Here is a 25,085-nt window from a genome sequence, read left to right on the forward strand (position 1 = left end):
CGTCTGTGTGTTTTTGCCTGGTGTGCCCAGACTGATAGAACTGCAGGTCAGAGAGGACGTCAACTGTGCACAGAGGGAGGGGTTCTCTCTAGATAGGGTCTACCACCTGCCTCTTAGATGTTAAAGTCCAGGGTAAACCAGGTCAGGAAGGGAGGGAGGCACAGGGTCAGGTGACAGCTGTCCTGGCAGGTGTGCCATCATCTGGCACGAGGGCTACTGTGGGGCCCAGGGAGGGGGGCATTTCTCACCTAACTCCCTGCTGCCAACATGTACATGGTGCTATGAGTAACCGGCCCTCAGTACTGAGCATACTGTTCCCCACTGGCCGTTCACACAACAAATAACCAGGGACCAGAGCAAGCAAGTGACCTGCCCTAGCCACACAGCAAATAGAGTCCCACACCACCACCATCCTGGAGGCTTCGGGGGTAAACTGGTTGGGCCAGGATCTGGCCAACTCCTCAGTCACTCAAAACACACTTGCTCCAAAACACACGTGCAGGGCCATGTGCCTACTCAGTGTGTCTTCACCCTACCTAAAACCAGAGGCAGCAACCAAGCCAGGAAGGCCCGGCCAAAGCCAGGCTTGGACCAGGTCTCCTGGGATGGCAGTGAAGTCCCTGAACCCGCTGACTGAGAAGCAGAGTCCCGGCTCTGTGAGCATAAACATGGCTATTTTTAGCCCTCACAGGGCTGTGAGTGCAGCAATGTGACCTGAATTTGGCTTGGCCCCCTCATCCTGCCCCACCCCAGGACAACAGGCCTCTCCTGCCCCTGATTCTCCCCACCATCTCAAGGCAGGGTTGGGAGTTACTGGATGCTGAGGAAGGAAACCGGCTCAGGCAGGGGTCCTGGAAAGGACGGTCAGGATCCAGTCAGGCCCATGTGGAGGCCAGCTTGGCCTCAAGGACAGGATGTGGTAGGCAGAGAGGTGGCATTCAATTCTCATAGGAGATGTGGGAGCCATGTATGTTCTGTTGTTTTCTGAGGTGCTGATTACCCCTCTGGTCTGCCCCTGCCCCACAGACTCCCAGAGACCCGAGGCTGTTCTCTGTCCTCCGCACCAGCATCTAGGGAATAGGAGGCTTTGAGGATGTTTAGTCACCTTTTTCCTTCAGCAAACCCTGAGCTCCCATTTTGTGCCAGCCACTGGGTATGACCACAGAGACCAGCCTGCCTAGGAGCCTCCCCCCTTGGGCTGTTGTTATCAGGCAGAGATGGGGTGGGACCATGGAGGGCAGAATAAATACATAATAAGGGACCAGCCTTTGCAGCACGCAGAGACACGGAATGGCATTGGGTGTTGTTACAGAAAGGTGTTGTGGAGATGAGGGTACCACAGGGAAGCTACCTCGGGGGAGACTGTGGAGCTGGTCCCTGTGCGGGCATGGGATTTGAGAGGGAAAAATAAACGCAAAGGCCCTGAGGCAGGGATTCATTTGGTGTCTGAAGGCACTTGCGGAGTGAGCAGCAATGGAGGGGAGTTTATAAAATGAGGTAGGACCAGAGACCAGACGCACACGGGGTGGTGAGCATGGGAGCCAAGAAGAGAAAGCAGCAATGACACCAGGGCCCAGGGCCAGGAGAGAGTGAACAGTGTTCCATGCCCGAGGTTCCCCGTTCTCACCTGGCACCCGCCTGCCAGGAGAGGAAGTAGGAGCGGTGGGCCTGTGAGATGTGATATGAGGGTCTATCTGGTGGTAACTAACTTGGCTGGGGGCAGCCTTAGAGCCAAGGACATTTGCTTGGTTTCCAGGTCCTACCTATGGGTCTTGGGCCTGGGCCCCTGTGGGGTGGACGTCAGTTGATCCAGAAGGAATAGTGGAGAAAGGGGGGAAACTGGATGAGGGAAAGCAGAGAGTAAAAGGGCAGTGTCACGGCAGATCACTAGTTGGCCATGTCTGTTGACATCTAAGTAGAGAGAGGCTTTATGGATCAAACCCTGGAGCACTCTGCCAATCTCCTGGGGCAGTGTAGGCGGGACTGACCTGGGCTTTGGTGCATCTGGAACCACCGGCTCTCTGAAGCTTGACCTGTGGTTGCCGGTGCTGGGTGGAACCAGGTGCAGTGGGTGGAGCCTGGTGCAATGGGCGGAGCCGGGTGCTGAGGGTGGAGTCTGCAGCCTTGGTACAGAGGGTTAGAAACCCCACCTGGAAGAGTAGAGCTGGTGTGTTCAGAAGGCGCGTGCCTCGGGCATGGAACACTGTTCACTTTCTCCTGGCCCTGGGCCCTGGGTGTCATTGCTGCTCCCTGTTCTCAGCTGGGAACTTGTGATTGTGACATAGCAGCTCAGCTGCCTCTGCTGTGCCCACTGGGGTGTGGGGCTTTTCATGACAGACTCAGTTTCCCTATGCTGGACAGCATCTCACATGGCTTCCTCCGCGGAGTTTCTACCTGAGATTCCAGAATGCGGTGGAAGATCCTCAGGGCTTTAGTACTGAAAAGGTCATTTTGTGAGTAAGTCAGGGCCAGTAGGCTGGGCCTGGCAGAGCCCAAGGGAGCCAGTTAGTAGCAGACAGAGCCGGGATAGAGCAGAGAGGACTCCGATAGCCGCTTATTGTAAAAGCCCCTGCACAGGCTTTTGCTGGGTTGACGGTGATGCCTTGCTGTGGCCACCAGCATTATGGAGGTCAATTAACTTCTGTAAGCCATTGGCGAGCACCAGGTTAGCTCAGCTCCAGCTGTCTTTCTTCAATCCTACACTGAAACTAGAATCTAAATTTCGAGGGTGAGGACTTGATCCCAGTGGTAGCTTTGAGGAGACTCTCTCTCTCTCTCTCTCTCTCTCTCTCTCTCTCTCTCTCTCTCTCTCTCTCTCTCTGTGTGTGTGTGTGTGTGTGTGTGTGTGTGTGTGTGTGTGTTGCTCTGGGTTTGTGCTGTGATAAAAAGTGAGGAAAAGAGCAGATGTTGCAACCAATTGTCACCAAACTGTCATGAAATGCAATAAATATTTTCTAAAAGACAGACTTCCCAGGCTGATGCATTAGTACCTGCTCAGAAGCTGACTCCTGAAAATTAAGACAAACAACCTCTTAAATCATAGTTGTTAACCTCAGGTGTAAAAGCTGTTAGCACAGCCACGGGTCAGGGTGACTACACTCGGCAGCACCAACTTGGCAGCGCCCTAGAGAGGAGGGGCCTGGGCTGACTCAGAAGGCTTGGATAACACAGCTTAGCCTCTCGATGCTCTGTGACTTTGAGTCAGTGAGACCATGTCTCTGAGCCTCCTCATTTATCAAGTGCTGTTAGTGACCACCCCTCAGATCCTTGAGATGGGCTCACACCCCTAAAAGAATAGAGAGATGGTCGTGCTGTGTTACTCAGGACCAAGGGGTCCCGCCTAAACTCAGACTGCTCTACCTCTTAGCCCAAATCAAGGACAGCTTCCAAACACTTGCTATTGCCGTCTTCTGACAGACCAGGGCTATAGGGACCTCCAACCTGTGGTGGACCTTAGATTACAGCGCCATGTTTTCAAGTCTCCTGTCATCTTTAATTCATGATGGCTAAAGCTGATTTTGTCTACGGTAATGCTGAGTTTTTTGGTTTTTTTTTTTTTGTTTTTTTAAAGAAATGTATTTAAACAGAAGTTGCAAGTTGACTTCAAGCAGAACATTCTGAGAACATCTGTTAGGAGAGTGGGGGCAGTAAGGAGGAGCAGAAGTACAATTGGGATGCCGTTTGGGCTGCTTTTTCTCTGAGGGCTCACAGAGTTCTGTCTTGGAGCTGTAGGTAGGAAGGGCTACTGGAAGGATCACCACCCCTAGCAAGAGAAATTCCAGGCCTAGGGCCAGAGAGAGAGAAGCTGCTGTGCTTCTACAGCAGTTGAGCTAAATGTTTGGAAGGGTCCTACAGCACAACCATCTCCTCTCACCCACAGTGAAGATCCCCAGTTTGTAGCTGCCATCCCAGCTGGTATCTCCCAGGCCAGAACCAAGACTAGGCCTCATCCTCATTGGCAGTGTTTAACCCCAATGGAGTATGACCTTTGTTCCACAAACAGGCATGTCAAACACTTTGTGTTCTGTATACCCTGTCTAAGAATGATGGCCCAGAGTGCCATGTAGAACCACAGTTCTAAGGCCACATTGGAGTTCTGTAAGAGAGAACTGGGATTGATTAGTGATGCCTGCCATAGGTGTGGGAAAGGAACTTGGGGATGCTTTGCCATCATTAGTCACCCAGGATCTTGTAGATGGATCCCATTGCTCCCCTAGAGCTGAACACCGGTATTACCTAGTAAGTGATAGAACCTACAAGCTCCTTTTAGGACTTAGCTGCTCCTGGGGTAACCCATGGGGTCAGCCCAGGATTAGATAAAGTGTAGGTGACCAGGAAGTATGACAACCATCGTCTAGAAGGATCATCACACAGGAGCTACAGAGGTGCGACCCCGGGGAGCACCGCGGTGAAGACCATCCAATCTTCATGCTCTATGTAGACAAGTACCCCTGATTTTCCAAGGCATCCCTGGTTTCAGATCCCTGAGTAGTATTCTTTAGTGACCTCACTAGAACTGTGGTTTGGGGACCCCAGCTGCTCTTTTGTCATTTTCAGAGCATTAACTCCACCATTGCCTCAGTGCCTACACCTCACGCCTCCAGTGCCTGCACTGGGAGAACAGGCCCCATTCATTTCACTGAGAGCTGAAGAGACAGCTGAAGGGGCCAGAGAGGAGGACACCAGGCAGGTGTGAAATGCTGCCCGAGGTTGGCAAAGGACTTGCCTGTGACCACAGAGAAGGTGAATGCAGAAACCTGGCCTGAACCCATGCTGCCCGTCTCTGGACCCTTCCCCATCCACAATGATCATCATGCTGATGGCTCAAAAGATAGTGCTTCAGTTCCCACAAATGGTGTTTAACCTTGACTGGCTCATTCCCTTCAGGTCTCAGTGACCTGGAAAGTGAGACCTCTGTGACCAAACAGCCTAGTGTGCACTCTGCCCACTGTCTTTCCCTCAGCTCCTTGACCCACCAGATGAGTCATCCTAAGCACACAGGCTGTTGTGGGAGTCCCCAGGTCATGGTGTATGTGTACCTGCAAGGTAGGGCCTAGTGCTGTCGATTTTCCTACCATGTGGAGTAGCAGGATACTTAGCAGCAGCAGCTTGTGGTCAGGCTACTGGGTATGAGCACCTAGAGTGCATTCATGTTCACATCAAGGACAGAGGGCAGAGGGATGGTGGCTGTACCCACTGTCCCACTGTTCAGAGGGAGGTGTGCCAGAAAGATTCATACTGTGCAGGGAGGCAACTTGGAGCAGGGCTGGCCTGGGGGGCCAGAGGGGAGGACACCAGGCAGATGTGAAATGATGCAGTCAGCATCTGTCACAATGCTGACCCAAGCTAGCACCCCACAGCATCTGAGGAGTCTCCGGATGAAGATCGGGGCTCTAGGCAGCAGGGCAAAGCTGAGAAGGGCTAGTGCCTCGCAAGCTTTTCCCTGGGGGCTGACACAGAGAGTCCTTCCCCGAGGCTTGGCCTCGGGGACTGTCTGGTGTTCACTGTCTGATAAACAGGTCCCCACTGTCTGTCTGTCTGCCTGCCTGTCTGTCTCTGCTCTCCTCATCTGTTTGAGCAGTGCAAACAGCTCCTCCCCAGTGTTCCATCACCACGCATCCACTCTCAGGCTGGTCGAGACACCAGCGGCCCATTCAGAGACCTATTCATTCTGCCGCCGGGGCACCGGGCCCGGCTTTAATCATATGTGCTGTACCACGAGCTACAGATGGCTGTATTATTAATAGTCATAATTAATCAGCATCCACGAGATCTTTTCCCCAGCAGCAGATCCTTAGCTGGAGCAGCCCTGGAGGCCCTAAGCCCATCCCCACTTTACAGACGGGAAGTGATGTGGGCCAAGGGAGGGGACGCCCCCTGCGTGGAACTGACTGTGGGTCCTTGCCTAAATGTCTGGTCTGGTGACAACCCACAGTGTTCCTGTTGAGGAACTGACTGTGTCTCCCCTCCCCCACCCTCAAGTGCCCACAGGATACTAGTCACTGGTAGAAGCTGTCAGCACTAGGACTGGAGGCCAGTGCCCAAGCTTCGAATGCACTCCAAGGCTTGGCTGAACAAGGAGGAGTAAAGGTCAAAGCAAGAAGGGCCTAGCAGCTGGCAGGGCAAAGGGGTCTACCTTGGGTGCAGGTAGGGAGGCAGTCCTGGAGTGGGTGGTGCCAAATCCAACATCCGCCCTCTTTTCTGCCCACAGCTGCTGGCCCTTTGTCCTGAGTGCCAAGTCCAGCAGCGGTGATTTAAACAGCTGCGGCAAGTGACTTCGTGATTTATGGGGTTGCTGTGAGCTGTCCCATCGACTCAGCACAGCAGCAGGGAGGGCTCCTCACCCGATCCTGGAGATGGCTGCCTGCCACCTGCTCTCTTTGCTTATCTCCCTGTCCTGGCCACCTTCGGAACTACCATGCATGAGTGTGTACATGTGTCTTGACCCATGTCTGGGAGCATGTGTGGTGTGCCCCAGAGCCTGTTCACACACTTGCTCTTGATTTGAGTGGAAATGAACACAGTGTACCATACGGGTGTGCCTGCTAGCACTCGGGGCAGCAGTGGTCCTGTGGGATGGATGTCTGCCTGTCAACCTGTGTGCGTGCAACCTGTGTTTGACACGTGTGACTGTCAGGGATATGATAGGGAATGTACATGCACAGGCGCGCGCGAGCACACACACACACACACACACACACACACACACACACACACACACACACACACACACACACAGGCTCAGTGTATTCCAGACATCTGTCCTGATCCTAGGTTCATGGATAAGGCCTTGTGCCCTTATCGTTAGGAAAGCAAGGCCATGCCAGGAACCCTGCCTCATTTGTCTTCAGAGCTCTTTAACCACCTTTCCCCCAACCACTCTTCCCCCTCCCCCCAGAGCACCTCATACAGTCTACGTTTCTTCCCTACCATGTCTACCAACTGTGAGCCAGGCCATGGGAAAAACGCTGTGTCACAGAAACCCATTTCCAAAGCAGGCAGATGAGGGCACCCAGGTTCCGTCAGGAGCACATGACTGTAACCAGTTTCTTCTACCTCTCCATCCTGTGTTTTCCTGTTTGCTAATGGCTTTAGGGACGGCCATTTTCGAGTTAGGTTCAGATGGAGCTTGCTACCTAGATCACTGGGTAAGTCAGGCTCCTTTTTTTGGTTCCCCGTCTGTCACATGGTGATAATGACCTTCACCAGCTGCCTTGAAGACCTTTTCACTGCGTTCTGCTTGTAGTGTTAGAGATGGAACGCAGGGCCTCTCCATGCAAGGCAAGCACTCTTTCTTGATGCAGAATTTTAATAATCTGCCCAGACTGATCTCAGGCTTGAAATCCTCCAGCCAGTCTCCTGGGTGCTAGAGTTACAGTCCTGAACCAGCATGCCCAACTTCATGAGGCCATTTTGACGACCAGATGAACAAAGGGCTCTGCGGAGAAGGCGGGGATGATGGGTGAGATGGTGCCCCTGGCACTTGTCAAAGCTCTAAGCTTGGGCAACCAGGAGTGTGGGGTACCTGGGCCCAGATCCTCAAACAGCTACTCTGACCTGGATCTCAGACAGTGACTTCCTCTTTAGCTCCATTCAAATTTCTGGGGAACTTGGAGTCCACCTTTCACACTGCCGTGGCAGTCTTTCTCTCTCCATGCAGTGGAGGAAGGATAAGGGTCATGGCTAGTGAACGCTCAAGGCAGTGGTACCCGTCACTCTGTCTAGCGGCCCTGTACAGGCGACCCTGAATCTGGAAAGCCAGATGAGTGCATGTAGTAAGCATTGCACCAAGGGTAGGATGCCTATTTGTGAGATTCTGCCTGTGCTCTAGGCTTACTGTCTGTTACATCCAGCTTTGTAGGGTGGTACCCTGAGGTTCTTTCTGGGTCTTTGCTGGCTACAAGACCATTTGGAACTCCCAGTTCCCCTACTCAAGGCCCAAAGTCACCTTTATCTGCTACCTTCGGACCACAGCGCCGTTGGACACGGGCCCTGAAAAGAAGTCTGAGGAGATGGGGAACAGATCACGACCCATTTCAACCCTGTGAGGACTGCAGACCCTATATTAACTCAACAAACTGCCAGCTTTGGACTCAGAGCTGTGGGATTCCTACAGAGCCCTGTGTTCAGTGGGTCCCTGGTGGTGCCAGCTTTCTGGCAGTTGCGAGAGTACAGTTGAGAGAGGAGTAGAGAAAAGTCCTAGCAAAAATGAGTCCCAGGCACTGAGGGCAATTCAGGTAGACCTCACAGAGACATAAGCAGGGCTGCAGGGACTTGGGGGCCATGAGGCTTAGGTAGAAGGCAGGCTAGAGTGCATACAGACTTCAAGGACAGAAAGGGTTTGGCTAGCTGGAGAGGTCGGTATGATAGAAGGGTGTGGGTGAGAGGACAAAGGTTTGGAGTGGGTCTTGGGGAAAGGCAAACTCTCTCACATTAGCCACCAGGGCTGCTCTGGCTCAGATGGTCTTGCCTCTTGGTGAACAGAGGCCACAGAGTAAAGCAGATGGCCAGTGGGGGCAGGGGCAGGCATGAGCCAAGCGAAGCCAAGTGGCCCACATAGTCCAGAGTTGAAGACCTTGGCACAAGCACTTGAGCTCTCAACTTGAAAGTTAATGATTCATTCGTGGCCAATTTCTGTTGGCATTTGCCTGGAAATTCCCAAGCCTGCCCCTTCCTTTGGCTCGGGAACTCCAAGAATACAGTCTCGTTACTTTTGGCTGAGAGCATCTCACCCTCTCTCTGGGGAACAGCTTTTAAAAGTACCGTGAGACCTCTACACGTTGTCCATGAGGAAGAACTGGGTCTGGGTGGTGGGCTGGGAACCGGGGTGGGTGGTTTGGAGTGTAATAAAGTTAGAGGCTTACCCTGACCCTGTGTGCCAAGTGCTGATGAAAGGAACCCTGTTGGTATTCATGATGTACCCCAGTTAGCTCAGAACTGGTGTGACCAGAATTCAGTCTAGAATAATATGTAAAGTGTGCATCAGTCACAACTGGAGAGAGCAGGATTTGGCTGGGTAAGGAATGCTCTGCCATATGCAAAGGCCCTGGGATCATGACAGTCCAGGAGGGTTGAGGAATTGTGGTATGCTTGGGGTACAGGAACGTCTGTGAACACAGCAGTGAGTGAAGAACTAGGAGGCTGGGGAGTTTGACCGTAACAAGTGCTCGAAATTGGAAGTCAGAGCTAGAACCAGGTGCATTTGTTTGGGATTATGGAGCCATTTGGGTCTTGATTTTGCTGGTCAGCAAGGTTTTGTAGATAACCTGCTCCCAAGTTCTGCCCAGGGCCAGGCACCTGTGTGAAACCTGAATTAGAAAGAAGATATCATATGTGACAACCCAGGAGGGCTGATGATAGGGATACACAGGGGTCCTGAGACTTTGGCTAGAACCCGAGGAAGGGAGGGGGCTGAAGTATGACATCATTCCGAGTCTTGAGGTGAGCAGAGCAGTGTTGATTGGGGTCAACCTCAGGAATTCCTTCCTCCTTGCAGGCTGCAGCCAGCCACTCTGGAGGTCACTCCTGTCCCGTGGGAGCCCTGCGGCTTTCCCCAGATTGAATGCATATCTGTCGCTGTGTGTACAAGCAGAGCCCAGGAGGGGATGGTTGATGGCCTAGTGGAGTCTGGCTTCAGAATTTCATTTCTGCATCAGCTTGATGGACTCATACCCCTATTCCATAGGTTCCTGAAGCCTGAGGGATAAACCCTGAAGCCCAGGCCTCTCTTTCTGAATGAAGATCTAAGTATCTGAGAAAGGGATCTTTTGCTGCTCCCCACTTTGCAGACTGAATTTCTCTCAGTGAAGCCTTTACCATCCCGGTGTGATGGTAAACATCTCCTCTCCATAAAACATCTCCCTGAGACAGCAGCTTGCCTCACCGAGGGTGTGATCCACACTTGGCAGGGCCTCTGCTGCCGCAAGTGACAGCCCCGAAAAACATTCAGGAAGACCAGTGTGTGCTGGGCATGGCTCAAGAAGCTGGGCAGGGTCAGGCTGAGCAGCCCATCTGGGCCTGGGATCCTCACATGGCCTCTGGCTGCGGCTGGTCCCTCCGCTGAGAGGAGGGGTAGTATCAGGTATCTGCTGGCTCCCATAGCTCTGGTGTCTGGGTCCTTGGCATGGTTAGGCAGCAGTGGGGAGCCTGTCTCCCAAGTGTAGCATTGCCAGGCCTGTCTGTGGCCGAATGCAGCAGGGCCTTGGACCTACAGCCTCCAGGTCTGCGTCACACTGGCTTAGGTGTCCTGAATCAGAGCCAGGAAATGGATCTGCCGTACCAGTGTGGTGGGGATACTGGCCAGGGCAGCTAGGGTGAACCCCAAGCTCCTGTCTGTGTATACTGAGGGTGCTAGCCTCCTACGTACATGCCTTATGTCTGTGTTCAAGCTACCATCCATCCCAGCAGCTGCCACACAACCAGGTCAGCCTTTATCTGGGCTATCCCCTTAGTCTACTCCCTACTTATCCTCAGGGCAAATTTCCACCCCCATCTAAGAATTTCCCTAGGAATTTACTTCAGTGAATTCTTCTTTGGCAGCCTCAGCCATGACTGTCCTCTCTTTTCTGTCTCAGCTCCCCATGGACCTCTAGTTTTGGCTCCATCATTGTACAACACAGTCACGTTCTCTTGCAATGGGTTCCCCACCACCCCCGTTAGCCCCCGAGGGCCTTGAGGCTCTTTATTTGTGCATCCCACAGGCCTGATATATAGTAGGTGCCCAATAAAAGCAGGCTGGATTTAATTAAGAGGCTCCTGAAGGCGGTGCTCGAGTCTCCCTTTGTTAACTACGTGGGGAAGAGCAGAGGGTTGCTAGCTTGCAAGTGCAATACCTCACCTCCCTGCCCCCATACACCCCTGCCCAAGGTGACTGCTGCTGGCCTCTCTCCAGCCACTGCCTTCCTTGCTGGCAGGAGCCAGCTCCCCGGGCTGCCCGAGTGATCACTCCAGAAAACACCCCAGTGGAAACTGCATGAATGATTGATAAGGGCTGAGAGCTGTTTAATATTTTCCTCCTGTTTAATGGCTATCAATAATTTAATACGCTCTCTGTATGTTTTTAAGAAATAGCACCCATTTTGCCGTCTCCGGTTTAGCGGGCTAAATGATTTAAGTGTTGGAAGTGTGCTCAGAGGATTGAGGTGGAGCGATCTAGTCAGAAATCTGGAGTCTAGAGCGAGTGGTAATGAGGGCCACCACAGCATCTTGGCCTGGTGTGTGTGTGTGTGTGTGTGTGTGTGTGTGTGTGTGTGTGTGTGTGTGTGGAAAAGGGCCCATGCCTTTCTGCTAAGAGCAAGATAATTGCTTTTCTGGAGCCTCACTGAACAGCAGCCAAACAGCTGTTGCTCCACAAACCCTACCCCATGCTAAGCATGTGGCTCTGGGGGCTCAGGAGCTGGGAAGGAGCTGGACTGGTACCACCACTGTGAGATGGATCCCCCCAATCTTACCCCTCCCCCCTTCTGAAGCTTTTAAATCATTGTTAATGATGTGTTCAGGCCATTGCCCTGGAGGGCTGGTATCTTCCAGATGGGTTTGGGGAGCTGGAGAGGGATATTCAAAGAGGATAATCTCCGGGGCCCAGAAGGACCTGGAAGGTCAACTGCTAGTGTTACCTATCTTTCCAGATGCAGAAGATCACCTGGGAGGTCTTGTTAACAATTTAAATTTCTGGGCTGACTTCCAGACCCGCATTCTCTCCAGGGAGAGGACAGGACACGGTGGGTTCAGCAGTCATCTGAGTGATTTTGAAGTCCAGCTTGCTTCTGATCTACCTGTGACCTCATGGGGCCCTCCCTCTGCCTGAATGCCTTTAGGGGTACTGTTTTCACCCCTCCGACCCTTACACACACAAACACATGCCTTTCTAGCAGACCTCTCCCCAAGGACTGGTGTCCTTCCCTCATTCCCCCAGCCAGCCATGCTTTGGCTCACCTGTGTATCTCTGCTCTGTAGAGGCTTCCCTTCTTAGCAAAGGGTGTCTGAGGCAGGGAGTGGCTGCTGTGGTCTGTGTAGAGTGAGGTGGTGAGGTGGCTACATCAGATGGCTGTTGGCAGGAATTGTTGTTGGCACGGTGGGACAGAACAAGTCCCAAGACCCACATCCCCTTGGCCTATTGGGCCTCATGCCTTCCACAGAAGAGGGAAAACAGACCTCTCCAAGATGGCTGACTTAGCCTACCTGTCTGATGCATGGTGAGCTCAGGGGCTAGTGGTCACACACACATTTAGGGCAGTGCTGCAGCTGAGAAGATGAAGACAAGAGGGTTGGTGTGTGTCTAGGCCCTAGCATTGGGGGTCAGCTGAGACTCTTGTTACCCCAGCAGGGTGTGGAGGCTGCCATGGAGAGCTACCCTGAAGGACTGCAGAGGGGTGAATGTCTTTGTCAGTCCTCATGCCTCTTCCTTGGCCCTTTGAGGCTCTGTGGTCTTGTTTTAATAGGTAGTTGTGGGGGAATGACACACATTTATGGTGCCATCTACAACAAGAGAATCCTTTAAACCTCCCTGCTGTGGAAACCTCTTTGCATCCCCAACTTCAGCTTCATCTTCAGTCTACACTGGGGTGGAGATGACGTTGAAGCATCTCCTCGTCTGATGCTGGTCTCTGATCTGTGTCAACCCAATACGGATCACTGTAGGAGTCTCTTCCTTGGAAGATGAAGGAAACGGAATGTACCACCTAACCCTGATCGACCTCTACTTGAAGAATCTTTGGAGTCAGAAGAAAAAGGCTCAATCTTCCCTGAGAGAGGCTCTATTCCTTCCTGCTCAGAACTGAACAAGCACACATGGGCCCAGAAAGGGATGGAAGAGAGGTTTCGGAAGGCTTTCTGGAGAAGGCGCCACCTGGTGCAGTTGGAAAGGGTTGGGGCATCCAAGGTGCAGGGCAGAGGCAGCTGTGGAGTGGGGAGAGTAGGGAGGTGGGGCATGGGGGCAGTGCAGGGAGGAGCCAGTCCTGTCACTCAGATCAGATTTTTTTTTTCAGCTGCTATTGAAGTGTTACTCAGGAAAGTGTCCTACCCTACTCATGTAGCTGAATAAATTGTCCCAGAGTGAACATGCTTGTGTAACTATTGTGCCACCAAGAAACACAACATTCCAGACTCCCTAGAAGGCCTTGTGTTCCTCTCAGATGCCTGCCATTGAAAGGATTCTGATTTGTGAAGCATGGTCTGGGTTATCTGTTCCACTTTCAAGGAGTAGTCTGGAGGTGGGAAAAGGGAGAATTCTGCAAGAGGTCCCTCCTTCCTATCTGAGATGTCCCTTAGGTGCATGTGGCTCCTCCAGTCACCTGAGACCTCTGCCCTACTGGGCAATGGGTTGGGATGCTGGCTGTACCTCACTTCTCCTACCTTGTAGAATGCTTTCTTCTGAGGTCTTAAGGCTTTCAGAGAGTCAGGATCAGAAAGGTAGAACCTCCTGTAGCTAGCTCTCTATACCCAGCAAGTGCCAGTTGCACTGAATCCTGTCCTTCAAAGCTTGAAGAGTCACACTGGGTAACAGGTGAAGAGTAAATTGCCCCTTAATAGAGGCTGCTATATTGGTCATGGCTGCGCTACAACCCCAAGTTCCCCTGTCTCTTTTTTGACCTTGGTCTAAGTGGCATTCTCTCCCATGACTGACTTTCAGACAGATGCTCTTGTTGGTGAGATTTATGTGTGTTACTGGCTATAGTTGAGGCCACCTCCTCCTGATACTTTGAGGGGGTGCGCATGATGCACTAATTTGTCCATTCTGTGCCTGTGTTCACATGGCGTGTTCACCGTGGGACTGTTGTTCCTGGTGCTGATGAACCACTTGAACTATCGTGTACATTGCTGTCAAAATGGACATTCTGGGTCCTGGGCTAGCTCAACAAACTGTCTCCACACCCTCCTCTAAGATGGCGATACTGTGTGTGCTCTGCCTGCAGTGTTTAGGGTCTGGAAGGGAGTTTTAGGACGGCTTGCCAGCTGTAGATCAGCTTGATGGGTGTCTTTGCTTATTAACACTTAGACCGATGTTACAAGGGGCTCCTTATGCTGCCCTCTCTGAGCCCCAGCCTTGGGTCTCCAGGCTGGAGGAAGGAGGGCTTAGCAGGCTAGCAGACTGAGCAATTTTTCCTGAGAAAGCTTTCTTCTCTGTGACACTTTTTCCAGCCCTAAGGATTCCCCATAGCTGATCCCAACTGTCAGTTGTCTGGGGACATAGCTCAGAAGAGTCTGCCAAAGCAGCCCCCAGACTTGACTCTGCCAGCAATGTGCAAATCTACAAGACATGATATCCTGCTGACCTTGCCCCTCTCACTTAACTAGGGAATCTTGGGAAGAGAGTGCCCTTATAAGAGCCTCTGTTTCCTCATCTGTAGAATAGCAGAGAAAACCTCTTTCTATCTTTCTCTCTGTCTGTTTGTCTCTGTCTCTCTGTGTCTATGTCTCTGTCTCTGTCTCTCTCTCTCTCTCTCTCTCTCACACACACACACATACACACACACACACACACAGAGACCACTGTGTTATAGACAACAGGACACCTTCAGGGATGCTCTGGAGGCCTCCTAACTGAAGGCACATATCAGCTGGCCCACAGGTTCACCCTCACTGTACCAGGATTGCTGTCTTCATTGCTTAGCTCCCACTCTCCACCCAACACCAAATGGTCCCTGGAACCCTGGAATCACAATGACCGAGGAAAGGTAGATTAGACCTTCCTGATGAAGCTTTGGAAATCTGGGAGAGACTTGTTCAATATGCTGCAAATCTTTGAGAACAGAAGTGGGTTGTCAGATAGGGCCTCTCAGAGGACCCCAAGCATGGACCCCAAGGCCACTAAGGCTTGGAAAGATGGCATGAAGGCATACTGGTGAGGTCTAGTGGTGGTATGCATGGAGGTTCACCGCTGCTGTCCGAATACAGGCTATAGAGGCCACTGGGGCTGGTTCTAGAATCTCAGGTATGAATTTCAAGATCCTGTTCCTCTTCTAAGAGGAGCCACAGCCCCCAGTTTCCATGGAGCTCCACTTGGGCACCTGGCTTTATCCCCAGGTGGTCTGAGGGACCCGGGCAGGCATGGTCCTGTGCACAGTCAAGTACCCATGAGAGGGATATTTTCTCTGCTATTCTACAGGTGAAGAAACTGAGACCCTTCTAAAGGCAGTCCTGAACCCAGAGCTCATTGTCTTTTTCTGCTTTCTCTTGCAGGACTTGTAGCCACTGTGCTCAGACAGCATAGAACCCTCTCAGCACCTCCTTCTCTACAACCTTCCTTCCCCAACATCACAAGAGCCTTGAGTTGTGATTGGCTGGCAGAAGCCTTAGCAGGTGAGTGGATGGCCAGCTATATTGGTACTGGGAATCTGCCACTGAGGGGTGGGCAGGTATCTGTGGCCACCTAAAATAGGAGATCTGGCTTGAGGAGCTGGGTGGGGAAATGGCTCATTTCCCAATTTCTATTTTGCCAGAGAGGAAAGGGCACGGGCATAGCCTGGTTGTTGGACGTGTGGTTTTATTCTACTGTCAGTGTCCTGTGTAGGTTTGGTAGGCTTCAGCATCCTGCTAAGGGATTTTGCCTTCTAGTTTAGTTCACAGAGATGTTAACAGTTGTCATAGTAATAATAACATCCTCTGCTTCTGTGGGTACCTGACTGTGCACTAGTACCACACCAAGCATGTTCCCTCTATACCTGCCCTTGAGGAGTGGCTGTCACCATCACCATTGTACAGGTGGGGAGACTGAGCCTCAGGACCTTGCCCGAGGCCATATGCCATTCAAAACCTGGGTTCAAGTTCAGATCTGTGTACCCTTGAGTCCTCTCCTGGTTTCCCCATCCTGGGGCTCCTTTTTGAGAGTGGGGCTGAGTCTCCTCAGTAGAGATAACTCAGTACAAAAGGAGAAGTCTTCTACAAAGTGACTGTGGCTTTCTCTGATCCGGCTCCCTCTGGAAGTTGGCCATTTCACATTGGATGGGACTAAAACCTAGAGGGCATGGGCTACAGAGGTAGGAAACGACAGGGCCAGAACTAGTATTGATGAACTACACTGTGCCCTAGCTCTATCTACTGAGATCCCCTCATGGCATGAGAGAACCATCTGTATTATGATAGAAAGCCTAGGCATGAACCCTGGGGAGTGGCCCTTGAGCTGGTCTAGAGAAGGAGAGAATGTTACTATGTTGATATATAGAGAGAAACATGGAAGACACAGCTCCTATAGAGAGTCCCAGGGAAGCAAATGTTAACTCAGGGCCATTCTGCCTGCACCCAAGCACCCGTGAGAATCTGTTGGAATTAGGACCAGCTGAATCATTTGCAGGACTCAGTGAAAAATAAAAAACAAAGTCAGTTGTTCACAAAGTATGGAGGATGTCAAGCTGGTGACGGCACAGTGAGGTTCTTTAAAGCTTGAGAGTCAATGTGCCAAAGGGTGGCCCATGAAGCCAGATCACAGAAGTGGAAGCAATCAAGTGAGTGCTTGGGCTCCACCACTCACAGCTATATACAGCCCACTGAACCTGCACAAGGCCTCTTGGCCTCTGAGCCTCATCCACTACATGAGCCGTGGTGTCCCCTCCCACAGCAGGAGGCTCTGTGACGCCAGGACCCGTCTTTTCCTAGGTGACTGGGGACAGGCTACGTTAGGGTGTGTGGGAGCTCTCTTAGGTACACCATTCCAGCCTGACCTACAGTCCCTGTGCCATCGTTCCATCCCCACTAAAACAGCCAGCCTGGGTTTCAGTATTTCTCAAGTCTACCAGACCAGGCAGCATGTATGACAAGGGACAGAGAGAAGGGAAGATTCTGCAGCAGAGGAGCTCCAGCAAAGTCCAGAACTTTCCGTTTGGAAAGTCTCCTGTCTGGACTCCCCACCCCCACCCCACCCACCCCCACCCCCACCTGTTTCCGTCCACTTGGTCATGTGGGTTGGATGCTTGGAATCTTCTGTGCCCCAGTGCCTCAATCAGGTTTCTTGTGGTTCTCTGCAGTGGGCAAAGTGCTTGCAGAACTCATTAGTTCTCATAAAGGGATTATTTCTATTGGCTGGATGCAAAAAAGAAAAAAAAAAAGGAGGCTTTGAGAGATCGGAACCCACTCCAAGCTTCTGGGCCGTGGCAAGATCCACTCAGATCATAAAATGGACGGCGGCCGCAGAGGACCATCCCTGAACTCTTCCATGGGGTCTGATTCTTTTTGTAAAATTTAACTTCAACTCCTTGTGCTGGACAGGCTCCAGGTCCTAGGCTGCTGAAGATGACCTAGCTGGCCCTGGAGGTCTGGCCCACCAGAGTAAGACAACCCTCAGCCCTGCTCATTCAGAGGAGATAGGACTGAGTCCACACAAAGCCTGGGCATAGGAAAGAAGACTTGAGTTGCTTCTGACCATCGTAGCTGGGAAGGCCAGATGCAAAGGAGAGTATCCTGTCAGGTTGTGACAGTTTGCCCCTTCGGTGGCTGGAATGTAGAGAAGAAAGGCACACTGGATGATTTCATTGAACACTACAGGGTTAAGGATGTGAACTTTAGGATGTCTGCAGCTCCATTTCTCTCTCTCCATTTTTTTTTTGATTGCCCCATTCTAGTGGTCTCTTTGAGCCCCACCTCATCATCTGCAGACGAGGGGAGAATCTGCTTTGGGAGGGGTCAAATGGTCACTGTGCCTACAGCAGGGCCTGTGGATAGGTGCTGGGTAGCAGTCAGGGTATGTGACAGGGTTGACCCCAGCTGTGCGAATGAACACACAGGCACAGTTCCTAGAGAGCGCTTGCCTAAGGAATAAGAAGGCATAGCGGGAAAGGGTGGGAGAGATCTGGGCTCCTGAGGAGGTGATTCCATGCATGTTCTGTGGGCAGTCACATGACAAGAGTCACCTACTCCTGCCCCACTGGCCCCCAGGCTCCAGAGGATGACATGATCATCAGTAATCTGTGCACTTCTAGGGTTAAGCACAGTGTGGGCTGCCTGAGAAGACCTTGGATGCCAAGGCCAGCACGCAGAAGGCTGGCTGGGCCCAGCCTGAGGTCAGGCAGAACTGAACTTCCAGGGCCGCCTGTGGCATGCCTGTCAGTCTTCAGTCCAGCTGAGAATGCATGCCCTAGCCCCTGCCCGGAATTTGTGGCCTTCAGGCTACCCCTCCACCAGCAGTTCTGCAGCCTGCCCTGCCCCTCCCCCCACCTCTTGCTACTCCAGCCTGGAGCTGGAAATAGTCTACAGACTGCTGCTCATTCCTGCCCCCGTGGGTCAGCAGGGTGGGGCTGCCTTTCCTTCGTCTGTGTGATCACAGATAAGTCCCTGCCCTTCTCTGATGCTGTTTCTCAGCCTATACAATCAGACAGTAAACCTAAAGCATCAACAGCCCAGTGAAAGTTGAATTAGTCCTACTGTACAGATGAGGAAAACTCACAACACAGAGAGACTAGGAAACCTACCTGGAGTCACACAGCCATTGGTGGAGCTGGGATCCTGCCTAGTTTTCTCTGAAAACCGTATGTTCTCCCTGCTGTCAGATTGGCTCTCACGGGCAGTGGTACCACGCTGGGCCCTCATGCTAAATTCGAATGGTGGTTAGGCAGCTGGGTGAACATGAGTCCAAGGCAGCTCTCAGAGAACTGTGGTGGACAGGCACAGAAGTGACCAGTCAGTGAGGGTAAAGTCTGAGGAGGTAGCCAGGAAGTCTGCTTGGAGGAAGAGAAGCAGTATGGCTCTTGAGGGCCCCAGAGGCTCACACCCAGTTTAGCCTGGCTTCTTCTGTAACAGGAGCAAGGGTAGCTCTCTGAGGACTTAGGGTTCAGCCTCAACCTCCACACTGGAGATAGACCCAGAGCCTCCGTTTCCACAATGGCTTACTCCTGTAGCTGGACACTTGGGCCCCCAGTACCTTTTCTGGGAAGAAAAAGCCTATCTACCCAAAGGCAGGAACAGGGCAATCCTGAGAGTCTGAACTCAGCTCATGTTTGAGGTCCATGTTCCTGAGGGACAAGTTAGGATTACAGAAGCCCGGAAACCAGACTGGGGCCACACAACTACAGCTGCGTCACAGCAGACCCAAGAGGCTATGGCTTGGGTATTCGGCACCCTTCTGAAGGTGGGCTAGGCTCGGTTTCTCTCTGCCTCAACCACTTATCCACTTATGTTAGGACTGAGAGCCCATAAAGAACTCTGCATTTAATACAAACAATTCTTCCTCCCCTCTGAGGTTTGCTCACCCACCAGGTCTTGCCTGGAGCTCACCATGCTCCTGTTTGTGAGACACATGTCCAGGCCACACTTGTGGTAAACGACAGATCTACCGGTGCCTTTTGTCTCAGGGTCCAAAACCCCCACATACTTCATAGCAAAGGAGAATTTCCTGAGCTGGCCACTGTCTTAAATCATCAAAATGTCACACTCTCTCCAAGGGAAGGAAAATGTCTCAGAAGCCGCCTGGGCAAATTCCCCATGGCATAAGAATGCGTGAGGCCCTGAGATACACCCAGTCACACGGCATGACACTCCAGCCTCACAACCACACACACTGCCCTCCTAAACTACTCTGGCTGTATGGAAGGCAGCGACGCTGACAGTGGGGACCAGCAATAGTGACCAGAGCACTGTGCTTACTGAAAGTAAAATCAACTGAGTTGCTGTTGCTGCAGGGAGCAGGACCAGGGACACTCAGTCTGTGGAGACTCACTTAGAAGGGGTTGAGGAGCCCAGGTCTGTGAAAACTGATCAGTGCCTTCTGTGACATATCCTCCACCCTGACCCATTTACTTGGGTCAAGATGCTGTGGAAGACTGAAAGTGGACTGGACTGGAGGTCAGAGCCCACCCATAGTCTATCTCAGCTCCCTTCACAGAGGGATGCTAAGTGCTCATGTACTCTGCAGTCTGGGAGGTATTTGATGGTATGGTAACCATGGTTACCTGGGTAAACCTGCAGCTGGTCCTGGAGAATGAACCTGAACTGGACTGCCAGCATCCAAGTCACACAAGGCTGGACAGTGAGGCTGCCCCAAGGACTGTGCAGAGAGAGGGCTGAGGGGTGATAAAGGAAAGGGGTACACGGCTTTGAAAGTGTAGGCTCTCCATGACCCTTGACTCATGTCATTCCAGCTGGGCATCAGCCTGATTCCAATGGGGAGGGGGGACTGGAGTCAGAGAAGGCAGGACATTTGGCCAAGGTCACACAGCCAATCCAAAATCAAGCTGGATTTGGGTCCTGGTCATGCTCTTCTGGGGACCAAGCAGATATTGCCTATCAGTTAAGGGAGTCACTGGCTAATTCCACTGGGTGTACAAAGAAGACAGGGCTATGCACTCCTCCCTCCTGGACTTCATCTGCTCTAATTGGCCATGAGTTCTGGTGCTGCTGACATTTACCTGGTAGAGAGAAGGGCCTCTCCCTCTTGCATCAAGATGCTAAAAATAGCTAGGGCTAGCTTCCCACAGCCCCTGCCCAGCCTACGCTTGCTCCCCACTTCAGTGACCTTTTTCCTAGGCTATGCCTTGCAGCCTGAGGAGAATTCTCTGTCAGGTCTCCATGTCCTCCAGCTGCCTGCAGTGGTCCTGCTCGTACCCCAGCTCCCTCTCCTTGCTTCCCGAGGGACACTCCCTGTTTATAGTGGTCACCCCATCCCTGGGCTTCAGTAGGTGCATTCTTCCTTCCCCATTGATTGGGAACTCACTTCTCATCCTGCTCTATGCTGGACCCAGGCACATTGAGGCATTTATTCCAGTCCTGTTTGTCCATCCTTACCCCTCCAGCAATGAAGAGGAGGCAGGCTTTGGTGTGGATGTTGGGAGCCTTCGTGCATCCCTACTGCTGACAGTGGACAGCACCATGTGACCATAGGGTATGGCAAGGTTGTACCGAGGCAATGTGGATGGAGAAAAGCTGGATCAGGAACGGAGCACCTCTCGGAGTTTTTCTCATAACATATACTGGGAGCCTCATAAATGAGAATGGTGTACTGGAACAAGGAAGGAACATTCCAGAACAGGCTAAGGATTGGCAACTTGATGTCCTTCTGGTCAGGGCCTCTTGCCCATTCCCCGTGTACTCCCGGTATGGCCTGCCATGCCTGCCTAGCCAGTGTTTGTCTGGTTCGTGTCCTGGGTCAGCACGACCAGAAGTGTGTGGACACTGGCCCTCATCCAGTGGCTGGCTGGCTTTTGGACTTGGCCCAGTGGAAACAGAAGTGGTTTTCCAGGTTTGGGCTTGCGCCTGGCACATGGGCTACCCAGGCGTGCCTCGGTTTCCTCAGCCGAAACAATATGATAATGCTGTAACTGATGCTAAGTTGTACGAGGCCTCAGTCATCAGCACCTGCATACACAGAAGAGCGTGTGCATGCTCACATCCAGTCAGCATGCAGGATGCATGGACTGCACCTCCTGCCATGAGGCCGGTTGCTCAGTTGGTGGTAATGACAGTGGCCACCTGCCATGTTGAGTGACTGGTGTCCGCTGCTGAACACAGCCCATGGGATGCCGAATTCAGTCTCCAAACCCTCTACACAAGATCCTCTTGTACACTGAATTCCAGATGAGGAAACTGAGGCACAGAGAGGCCACCCACAGTTGGAAAGGGGTGAAACTGGAAGTCAGAATCAAGAATCAGCCCAGATTCTTGAGTGATCAAACAGCCTGTCCCTGCCCCAGTGTTACAAGTTCCACGACCTGGGAGATTCAACTCTCTTCTGGGTGACACAGGGTGGGTGACAGGGCTAGCTGTGGCTGGACAGGGTCCCTCCCCTCCACAAACCCACTTGGATCTCTCTCAGCCTGGGGACTTGCTGGTTCTGTCTGGACTTGACCCTTCCCATGCGTGCCTTATAACTGTACCCTGCTGGGTGTTGGTCACCCCTCCCCTTGTTTCCAGACCCCCTGCTGTGTTCCTCTTCAACTGCTCTCCTCCATCCTGGTCTCAGGAGGGTTCTAGAACATGCCAGCCAGGTCTTTGCCCAGGTTGCAGCAGTGGCTGGCTGATGGATCATGGACTGCTACTTACGAGGCCTCAGTTTCCCCATTTGCACAGAGGGCCTCGGCAGCTCTCTATTCATCCTTCTAAGGATTTCTAGAACCCCCTTTTTATTGTCATCGTGTGTGTGTGTGTGTGTGTGTGTGTGTGTGTGTGTGTGTGTGTAGGAGCTCGAGAGTGTGTGTGTGACATGTTCTCAAGGTCAAGTGCAGAGGTCGCCTTCCTTCTACCTTGCTTGAGTTGAGACAGGCTCTCTTGCTGTTCGCCATTGCGGTCACGGACAGTATGTCTGTGAGTTCCTGAGTGTTCTCCTGCTTTCCATCCTGATGTCCGGGCATTGGGATTACAGGTGTGCACCGCTGCCTCTTGCTTCGCAGTTAAGAACTGCTCTGCGTGGGTCTCAGATCCTCACACTCTCACAGTGAGCGCTGTGTCTATTGAGTCATCTGTCTCTCTAGCCCTGGACTTAAGAGGAAAGGCAGAAGCCCCCCCTCCCAGCCCCAGCGCCAGCAGGCTCTTTCTGGTGCAGTGATGGAAGACACCATTGACAAAGGAGAAGTAGCAGCAGAGGGACAGAGCGGAACCAGAAACAACTGCTGCCCTGTGTTACCACCAGCTCCCCCCCCCCAATCCCCCACAGGCCAGGGCTCTTGGGGTGAGGAGTCCTTGGGTGCTGGGTTAGTTTTTACTGGTATAGACTGCAGTGCGTGTTGAAGCCAGGTCTCTATGGAAGAAGCCTGGGGATATCATCTACATCCACCTCTGCCTCCTCTCTCTACCTTTTAATCATCTCTGGGTTTGTGTCCTTATCCCCATCTTGTTCCTGCTCCCATCCTTCTATGTCTCCCCAGTTTCCTGTTGCCACCAGGGAAAAGCCCAAAGTATAAGGTGGCATCAAGGCCATCGTCCTGGCTCAGTGAGGGCCTCCCTTAGCCCATCTGACCTCTGATCTTTGGTGATATGGGTAGTGTGGCAGCTCTGTGCAGGCCTGGTTTTACGCCCAGTCCATGTGGATGAAGTGCATTCTGGACCAGAACAACAAAACTCTTACTATTTCCTCATGCCCTTCTCAGACACTACCTAGAACTGCTGCCCCCAGCTACCCATGGTGGCTCAGGTCCAGCTTCCGGAGACAGGAGCTGCCTGTCTGTTCACATGGACGTTCAGTCTCAGAGAGAGTGGAGCTACGCAGAGGGGAGTGAGCAGACTCACGTAAACACAGGCATGTGCTCCCAGCTCTGCAGCTATGTGACTTTGGGCAGCCCAGATAATTTATGGTGTATGGATAACAATTGCACCTTCATCACGGGTACTGGAATTAAATGAAGCGACCTGTAGTAAGAGTGTTTGGGGTCCAAGGACATTGTATGGAGGATGGGTACAGTGCTTATTCATTGGGGGCTGAGGGGGGTAAGGCTTCATTCTTGAACTGTTCATTATCTTCCCCCAAAAGCCTTACTCAGTCTTTGATGTCACTTATATGCCCACCCCAGCCTTTCTGTCCAAGCAATCCTTCCCAGGGCTCCTGACACTCTAAGAACCCCAGCCAGTGCTTGCTGGTCTTTATTGCCTGTTTGTCCCCCCAATTTCCACTGAGCACCCTCCGATCCGACCTCAGGGATTATTCATTTTTTCCTCACAGCTGTCTGGACCCCAGGGGTGGGGGCTCAGGACAGTGTGTTGGGTGAACCCATGTTCAAGCAAAATCATCTTCAAGAGCAACACAGCTGTAGTCAGCTAGGATTCTGGGTCTACTGCTGCTGAGGTCATATCTGGGGCACCTGGAGCCAGGAACAGCACTCACACCATAGCTTCAAGGGGCTCAGCAGGCACCATGGAAGGTGATTTGCCACAGGCTCCCCTGCTGTCCAAAGCCTTTCTCTGAGCTACAGGGCTGTGTTTTGTTTGCCGAGGTCCTGCCCCACCCCCACAGTCCTCTGTTAAATTGTGTTATTATATTTAAACAAATCAATTCCATTGCAGAGTTTTCCCGTCCTAATGATGAGTTTGCAGTGCGGATACCATTGATTTCTCTCAGTCCTGAAAACCAGCTGATGGATGACACCCAGTGCTTCCTTGGAGAAGCACTTAAGCAGCCCTGCAGGAGCCCCAAGCTTCCCAGGGACACTGCCCCGCCCTACCCTCAGCTGCTGCCTGCAGTTGGGATTGAGGTCAGGGGCCAAAGGAGACCCCAAGCCCCTCCCTAGCTGGAAGGAATGTCATAGCAGGGGCCTGCTCCTGCCCCTGTGACACTAGACTTGTATTGATTTTGGCTCCAGGCAGGACTTAGAGAGCAAAAGAAGCCTGGAGGTGGAAGCTTGATCTTCTACAAATCCAAAGCACCTTCTCAGGAGATGGCATCTAGTCCTTGGACCTGGTGGGGTTGCCTGGAAAAGCCGTTTGAGCTGCTTTTGGGAATGGAGGGAAGGGAGGGTCAAGAGCTGCCCTTGCTGGAGAGGTGGAAGGGCTTCCTTCCCCTTTGGGGAATCCTTCAAAACCCAGTGTTCAAAGGCACTGTCAAACTGCCACCCAGGGCTTTGGCTCTGAGATCCCTGCCTTACCTGCTTCTCTGAATTCCTCTGGGGAAGAACTACTGTTCCCAGGGTAGAGGGCCCTCTTGTCCATCATAATGGAGGTAGAGTGGACCCTAAGAGCCAATCAGGTTCCCAGATGTACTACTGCCAACCCCTCTCTTAGCCACCCTGGACTTCTGTGAGTTCAGGCCTTTTGCAGCTTTCAGGCTTAGCTGTCCACAGCAGCACACTCTGGAGCCTGGGAACTGGTCTGGTGGGAGACAAGAGGGAGTGGTAGGGAGTGTGATGAACCTCAAAGAGCCTGCCTGGCCTCAATGCCTCCAAATGCTGATAAAGGCAGCACAAAACTCTCAGGGATGGAGCTGAGGCCAATTTGCTGCCCCTCCCCCCTGCTAGCTAGCTCACTCTTTGTTTTAGAGACCAGAGTTTGTGGCCAGGAGGAGGGAGCTGCTCTTCAGCCTCAGGCTGCAGTGGCTTTGGAGTGGGGGTAGTGGCTGTCCACTGGCTGTCCAGTGCTTCCCAGGCTTCTTGAGACCACCCCTCACTGAGGACCCCAGGCTGGCCCCATCTGCACTCTTCCCGCACATTCCCAGCACCCACCCCAGCCACCTCCCTTCC

The 25,085-nt window shown here is 52.4% G+C and overlaps 1 protein-coding gene across 10 annotated transcripts in view; it reads left to right on the forward strand.

Moving 5' to 3' along the window:
• Window positions 1-25,085, forward strand: part of Zmiz1 (zinc finger, MIZ-type containing 1) — a 205,443-nt gene that overhangs the window by 28,036 nt on the left and 152,322 nt on the right. For 9 of the 10 annotated variants that reach the window (XM_063275487.1, XM_063275482.1, XM_063275484.1 and 6 more), the window contains one exon: window positions 15,181-15,300. The exons of the other annotated variant lie outside the window; for it this stretch is intronic. The gene's annotated coding sequence lies outside the window, so the exon portion shown is untranslated. The remainder of the gene's footprint in view (window positions 1-15,180; window positions 15,301-25,085) is intronic. 10 annotated transcript variants of the gene reach the window in all.

This window comes from Rattus norvegicus, chromosome 16 (genome assembly GCF_036323735.1).
Source record: "Rattus norvegicus strain BN/NHsdMcwi chromosome 16, GRCr8, whole genome shotgun sequence".
Classification (NCBI taxonomy): Eukaryota; Metazoa; Chordata; class Mammalia; order Rodentia; family Muridae; genus Rattus; species Rattus norvegicus.